The sequence below is a fragment of the Oncorhynchus tshawytscha genome, linkage group LG01 (assembly GCF_018296145.1).
Source record: "Oncorhynchus tshawytscha isolate Ot180627B linkage group LG01, Otsh_v2.0, whole genome shotgun sequence".
Classification (NCBI taxonomy): Eukaryota; Metazoa; Chordata; class Actinopteri; order Salmoniformes; family Salmonidae; genus Oncorhynchus; species Oncorhynchus tshawytscha.
Genome location: NC_056429.1, coordinates 55,323,763 through 55,332,071, shown reverse-complemented (window position 1 = coordinate 55,332,071; position 8,309 = coordinate 55,323,763). Strand labels below are relative to the sequence as shown.

At 44.6% G+C, this 8,309-nt stretch overlaps 1 pseudogene; it reads left to right on the top strand.

Annotated features, from left to right (window-relative positions):
- The first annotated feature begins 4,884 nt into the window (after positions 1 to 4,884).
- LOC112261749 lies at positions 4,885 to 5,037 on the top strand (annotated as a pseudogene).
- Positions 5,038 to 8,309: the final 3,272 nt, after the last annotated feature.

Sequence of the window (8,309 nt, the reverse complement as noted above, 5' to 3'; positions counted from 1 at the left end):
AGGTAGGCTAGTTGAGAACAAGTTCTCATTTGCAACTGCGACCTGGCCAAGATAAAGCATAGCAGTGTGAACAGACAACACAGAGTTACACATGGAGTAAACAATTAACAAGTCAATAACACAGTAGAAAAAAAGGGGAGTCTATATACATTGTGTGCAAAAGGCATGAGGAGGTAGGTGAATAATTACAATTTTGCAGATTAACACTGGAGTGATAAATGATCAGATGGTCATGTACAGGTAGAGATATTGGTGTGCAAAAGAGCAGAAAAGTAAATAAATAAAAACAGTATGGGGATGAGGTAGGTAAAAATGGGTGGGCTATTTACCGATAGACTATGTACAGCTGCAGCGATCGGTCAGCTGCTCAGATAGCAGATGTTTGAAGTTGGTGAGGGAGATGAAAGTCTCCAACTTCAGCGATTTTTGCAATTCGTTCCAGTCACAGGCAGCAGAGAGCTGGAACGAAAGGCGGCCAAATGAGGTGTTGGCTTTAGGGATGATCAGTGAGATACACCTGCTGGAGCGCGTGCTACGGATGGGTGTTGCCATCGTGACCAGTGAACTGAGATAAGGCGGAGCTTTACCTAGCATGGACTTGTAGATGACCTGGAGCCAGTGGGTCTGGCGACGAATATGTAGCGAGGGCCAGCCGACTAGAGCATACAAGTCGCAGTGGTGGGTGGTTTAAGGTGCTTTAGTGACAAAGCGGATGGCACTGTGATAAACTGCATCCAGTTTGCTGAGTAGAGTGTTGGAAGCAATTTTGTAGATGACATCGCCGAGGTCGAGGATCGGTAGGATAGTCAGTTTTACTAGGGTAAGTTTGGCGGCGTGAGTGAAGGAGGCTTTGTTGCGGAATAGAAAGCCGACTCTTGATTTGATTTTCGATTGGAGATGTTTGATATGAGTCTGGAAGGAGAGTTTACAGTCTAGCCAGACACCTAGGTACTTATAGATGTCCACATATTCAAGGTCGGAACCATCCAGGGTGGTGATGCTGGTCAGGCATGCGGGTGCAGGCAGAGAACAGTTGAAAAGCATGCATTTGGTTTTACTAGCGTTTAAGAGCAGTTGGAGGCCACGGAAGGAGTGTTGTATGGCATTGAAGCTCGTTTGGAGGTTAGATAGCACAGTGTCCAAGGACGGGCCGGAAGTATCCCTATCATTTGGTTACTAACAAATGATAGGGAAGATTCCCTAGTGGGCTAAGCCGATATGACGGCTTGGTGGACAATGGGAAGGGGGTGTGGACTGAGAGCGGGACAGACAAAATGGATCACTACACACAGTGGATAATTATAGTCATTGAAATTCTAATCTTGTCCTCTGCAGCAGAGGTAACTCTGGTTCTTCTTTTCCTGTGGCGGTCCTCCATGAGAGCCAGTTTCATCATAGCGCTTGATGGTTTTTGCAACTGCACTTGAAGAAACTCTCAAAGTTCTAATTTTCCGGATTTACAGACTGTTGGTTCTCTTTGCACATTTGTGATATAGTTATATCACATTTGTGATATTGGTAGTTAGTCTTTTCTCATCGCTGCAACTCCCCTACGGACTCAGGAGAGGCGAAGGTTGAGAGAAATGCGTCCTCCAAAACACAACCCTTCCAAGCAGCACTGCTTGCTTAACCCAGAAGCCAGTCACACCAATGTGTCGGCGGAAACACCGTCCAGCTGGCAACCAAAGTCCAGCCACAAGGAGTCGCTAGGGTGTGATGAGTCAAGGAAATCCCAGACGGCCAAACCCTCTCCTAACCCAGACAACTGTGTGCCGCCTCATGGGTCTCCCGGTCACGGCCAGCTGTAACACAGCTTGGGATCGAACCCGGGGCTGTAGTGACGCCTCAAGCACTGCGATACAGTGCCTTAGACCACTGCACCACTCGGGAGGCCCTGACAAACCATTTCAGTATGGACCTTTCTTTGTGCACAGGGGCATTGTCATGCTGAAACAGCAAAGGGCCTTCCCCAAACTGTGACCGCTAAGTCCGAAGCACAGAATCGTCTAGAATGTCATTGTATGCTGTAGCATTAAGATTTCCCTTCACTGGAACTAAGGGGCCTAGCCCGAACCATGAAAAACAGCCCCAGACCATTATTCCTCCTCCACCAAACTTTACAGTTGGCACTACGTATTCGGGCAGGTAGGACTGCCAGATGGTGAAGCGTGATTCATCCCTACAGAAAGCGCGTTTCCATTCTATTTTTACGCGCTTCGTGCTTCATCACTCGGCAATCCAATTCTGTGAGCTTGTGTGGCCTACCACTTTGTGGCTGAGCCGTTGTTGCTACTAGACGTTTCCACTTCACAAAAACAGCACTTACAGTTGACCTGGGCAGCTCTAGCATAGCAGAAATTTGACCAACTGACTTGTTGGAAAGGTAGCATCCTATGACGGTACCACGTTGAAAGTCACTGAGCTCTTCAGTAAGGCCATTCTACTGCCAATGTTTGTCTATGAAGATTGCAAGTCTGTGTGCCTGATTTTATACACCTGTCAGCAATGGGTGTGTCTGAAATAGCTGAATCCACTAATTTGTAGATGTGTCCACATACTTTTGTATATATAGTGCATCTTGCTGCGCTTTGTAAAGGCAGATCAAAAATGCTTCTTATTATAGTTTCTGCTTTGCATCAGACTAATTTTGTGCTTCAGATGCACTTCTCCACTCATTCCAGAATTGCATTATAATCAGCAGACAGCACTCTGACTGTGTAGCTACATTTCTCCGGGACTTTTCTCTGGTAAAATGCAAGATTAACTTAGAGAAAAACATGAGTAAATGTAGCTGGCTGCATTCTTTCTATGATAATCATTACAAATATGATGGTCATGCATCATTTTTTGAAAAGAAGTCCTTGCTTTTTTATTGTAAGCTCATTTACTTGTGTGGCTGCTAGCCAAATAGCATAGCATTTCTGTTGCCAGCCAGACCTGCAGCCACTGGTGTTTGAGCCAGCACCCCAACCCACACTGCAGATAGTGTCTCTTCTAGATCAGCCATCACTGGATTTAACTCCAGTGCTGGTCCCTAGACGACCTTCTGCCCTTGCAGACCTGCTTGGCTTGGACCTGATGCCCAAGCTGACTCGCTAGCCAGTGTCCCAGTCGTGCACTTGAACCTTTACGGTCTTTCCTGGACCTAGCAGCAGCAGATACTGTGAGCAGGTCATCCCTCACTGCCCGCTCCATCCATGCCACTGAAAGGGTGGAGACACAGGGTGGCAGGGCTTAGAAGCACCAGACATCACTGGCGGCGAAGATGACACAAGGCATTTAAAAATGTACTTCATACATTTTGGGTTGGCTTTGTAGAAAATCCCCTCTCTTAGCCTCCATTCAAAGACACAAGCTCTGAGACACTTTACACAAGCAGAGGTACTGGGAGGATGGACTTTCCATTGTTTACCGAGCTCTGCACCCCCAACTTTCACACCTTTGCTCCTGGAACCAATGACCGTATATATGAATGGACAAAGCCATTGATCAATTAATTCCTATGTGAAGACTCAATGAAGTCGGTTAACAACATGCCCGCTCTACCCCATCCCCTCCCTTCTCCAGACCATCTCTGGAGACCATCCCTGAACCAGCACTTGCACTTGATTCCCCCCCACCCCCTCCATTTCTAGCTCTGACTCTACTGATGGCTACTTTATTGAGGAAAAATGTACTTTCCATTCCTGTGATATGTGGTTGTCCCACCTAGCTATCTTAAGACGAATGCACTAACTGTAAGTCGCTCTGGATAAGAGCATCAGCTAAATGACTGAAATGTAAAAGGCAGACTGCAGGCTGACATTAGCACCTACATTCTCCTTAACTTCTTCTGTGGGCCATTTTTTTAAAGATCGGTTTAAGGACATACAATGAGTATACAAAAAATTAAGAACACCTGTTCTATCCATGACAGACTGACCAGGTGAATCCAGGTGACATCTATGATCCCTTATTGATGTCACTTTTAAAATCCACTTCAATCAGTGTAGATGAAGGGGAGGATACAGGTTAAAGAAGGCATTTTAAGCCTTGAGACATTGATTGTGCATTTCAGAGGGGGAACGGGCAAGACAAAAGATGTAAGTGCCTTTTCAACTGGGTATGATAGTAGGTGTCAGGCGCAACGGTTTGTCTCAAGAACTCCAACACCGCTTGGTTAACGCTCAACAGTTTCCTGTGTGTATCAAGAATGGTCCACCATCCAAAGGAAATCCAGCCAACTTGACACAATTGTGGGAAGGATTGGAGTGTACATGGGCCAGCATCCCTGTGGAACACGTTCAATACTTTGAAGAGTCCATGCCCCGACGAATTGAGGCTGTTCTGAAGGCAAAAGTGACTCAATATTAGGAAGGTGCTCCTAATGTTTGGTATACTCAGTGTACATCTGGTGTATTATAAACAATTATTTGTACCATGATTGTCTTTGAAACCATTTTTTTTTATATACACGAAGATTGACCAAGATTGCCATTTTTCCATTCACTTCAGTGGCTTCAATGAGTGGGGGAAGTCGTTCTTCCCCTGCCTGGAACATTCTGTTGCTATGGGCAACTCTGCTGATCAAGTCAGCTGACAGAGGCCTGGTTCTAAAGCACACTGTTCCCTTGTTTTTTATCACATTCCAACCATAAAACTGGGGGGGCAAAAATGCTATTTCAGAATGTGGGGGGGACAAAAGGATCCGACTGGCAGCCCTCATGGACAAAACATTTTTTTTTACATTAGCCTAGCAACAGTAGCTTAGCATACTACTGCTAGCTGCTATTGTGCATATACTGGTCTATTGTATGCTATGCTATCCCTCTTGTGTAATATGCTACCATTACTGCTATGTAGCATGTTAGCCCACTAGCCCTAGCTATTACACCTATTACACCTATACTTACCTGGCAAGGGAGATACTGTGATCAAGAAGGCAGTTCACCCAGGGCGAGGCTCAGCCATTGCACTCCGGCTGTGCTGACCCCTGCGAATTTCCCAAATGTGGAAATCTCGATTGCATAATTTATGGTAGTTTATTTTCTGCACAACGCATCACCGGGGGCAAACTACCTGCCCTCCAGGACACCTACACCACCCGATGTCACAGGACGGCCATAAAGATCATCAAGGACAACAACCACTCGAGCCACTGCCTGTTCACCCCGCTATCATCCAGAAGGCGAGGTCAGTACAGGTGCATCAAAGCTGGGACCGAGAGACTGAAAAACAGCTTCTATCTCAAGGCCATCAGACTGTTAAACAGCCACCACTAACATTGAGTGGCTGCTGCCAACACACTGACTCAACTCCAGCCACTTTAATAATGGGAAATGATGTAAAATATATCACTAGCCACTTTAAACAATGCTACCTAATATAATGTTTACATACCCTACATTATTCATCTCATATGTATACGTATATACTGTACTCTATATCATCTACTGCATCTTTATGTAATACATGTATCACTAGCCACTTTAACTATGCCACTTTGTTTACATACTCATCTCATATGTATATACTGCACTCAATACCATCTACTGTATCTTGCCTATGCCGCTCTGTACCATCACTCATTCATATATCTTTATGTACATATTCTTTATCCCCTTACACTTGTGTCTATAAGGTAGTAGTTTTGGAATTGTTAGCTAGATTACTTGTTGGTTATTACTGTATTGTCGGAACTAGAAGCACAAGCATTTCGCTACACTCGCATTAACATCTGCTAACCATGTGTATGTGACAAATAAAATTGGATTTGATTTGATTATTGCTCATACTATACTGTATACTATAGTCTTAGTGGGCCCTGACCATACTGTGTGTATATATACGGTTCTATCGTGTGTTGTGTTAGGCTATACATTGGTAGCTAATAGCGGTAGGCTTTGTGCCATTTCCTGTTTACATATGTAGCTATTTATGCCATCACAATACTATTTACTATACAGTTATTATTCATTCTAGTGCTACCGTTATGCATAGCTATAACAGACTGTGCCCTGTGTAATACATGCACTCTATTTCTGTTCTCTATACAGAACAGAGAACCACTTCCACGACTTGTGTGTGGCAATAAAGTGTGAATTGTATCTCGGTCTCCTGCTGGTCATTATCAGTTCTCTTACTGGGAGTCTAGGACAATTGTAGCCTATCTAAACCGGCAGCTCTTTCGAGACCACCACCCGTTGGTGGAGCTCTTTGTCAGGCTGTGCTTGACCAACATTAGAATGGGAAACTATGTGTAATGGGGTATGGGTCCAGAACGCTAACTCCAGCAGAGAAAAACGACCACCATTCTGGCTAACTTGAGTTTTTAGCACTGAAGTAGGCGATCTTTGACATGTTTAGTAACCATCTACCTACCTTTACAGACTACTACCCATTGACCTACCCATTGACCTATGTTCTGAGCACAACAAGACTCAATGCAGTAGGTCACTGCTGGGTCGGGGAGTTGGCTGACTTCGACTTGAAGTACAGATCTGGGAAGAAACATGCAGACGCTGACATGCTGTGACATTGTCCTGTCAATCTCCACAGCCACGTGGGTGAATACACGAAAGCTATGCTACCAGAAGTCGGCTCAATCTTTTTTTAGTTGTCACATGATTACTTAAAACAATTCAGAATACTTTTTTTTGTTATAATATAAATGACTGGACTATTTTAATTTTTGAGAATATCTTATACAACGGGTTAAAGTTCTGTGTAGTAACCCACGTGTAAAACAGTAAATAATCAAATCAAAGTTTATTTGTCACGCGCGCCGAATACAACAGGTGTTGGTAGACCTTATAGTGAACTGCTTACTTACAGGCTCTAACCAATAGTGCAAAAAAGGTGCTAGGTGAACAATGGGTTAGTAAAGAAATAAAACAAATGTGAAAAGACAGGCTATATACAGTAGCGAGGCTATGAAAGTAGCGAGGTTACATACAGACAGCAGTTAGTCAGGCTGTTTGAGGTAGTATGGACATATAGATATGGTTAAAGTGACCATGCATATATGATGAACGGAGTAGCGGTAGTGTAAAAGAGGGGTTGGTGGGTGGTGGGTGGCGGGACACAATGCAGATAGCCCGGTTAGTCAATGTGAGGGAGCACTGGTTGGTCGGCCCAATTGAGGTAGTATGTACATGAATGTATAGTTAAAGTGGCTATGCATATCTGATAAACAGAGAGTAGCAGCAGTGTAAAAAGAGGGTTGGGGGCGACACACAATGCAAATAGTCTGGGTAGCCATTTGATTGCCTGTTCTTATGGCTTGGGGGTAAAAACTGTTGAGAAACCGTTTTGTCCTAGACTTGGCACTCTGTGCGGTAGTAGAGAGAAGAGTCTATGACTGGAGTGGCTGGGGTCTTTGACAATTTTTATGGCCTTCCTCTGACACCGCCTGGTTTAGAGATCCTGGATGGCATGCAGCTTAGCCCCAGTGATGTACTGGGCCGTACGCACTACCCTCTGTAGTGCCTTGCGGTCATAGGCCAAGCAATTGCCGTACCAGGCAGTGATGCAAGCAGTCAGGATGCTCTCGATGTTGCAGCTGTAGAACCTTTTGAGGATCTCAGGACCCATGCCAAATCGTTTTAGTTGGCTACTTGCTACTGGTTACTTCTCAAAGTATTAAATTGTCAAGAGGATTAAAACAAGGCTGTTTTATTATCGGCATATCTTTTTATGATGGACAGCATCTCTAAGCCTGAGCGAGATCTTAGAATCGTCCAGCAGCAACAAGGACACGGAAGGAAAGGAGAGTGAAGAGGAGAAGGAGGTGCTAAGGGTGGTCAAGTAACCATGGTGTCCTACCTCGTCAACAACCCCAACAACATGTTGGTCCCCGCACCAGACCTAGAGTATCTCGGCTCACACACCCACTCCCATGACATCTCTCAGGTAGGGACCGTTGGATTTCTAACATACAACTACTCTACTTCTACAAACATGTTTGTTTGTCTGGATGGAGTTGTATTGAGATTAAGTTGATACCAAATATACTTTTGTAATATCTCCTTACATCTTACCTAATCCAAACAGGCTCCAAGAGTTCCATTCCAAGCCCTGGCTATGGTGGAGCCAGACAGAGTACCCTCCAACATCACAACACCTCTACCCATCATCACAAAAAGGTCAGTCCAACAGTAAATATAGGTCCAAATTTGATCATTCCCAGACCAAGACGACAACTAGACATCAGTTGATTGCACAAGGCATCAACGCGTTATAATGATTACTGTAATATTGGATGCCTTGTAGCTAACTGGTTGTATTGTCCTGTGTAGCTGTCTCCGGAATCTCCAAGCAGAGGCTGAGCC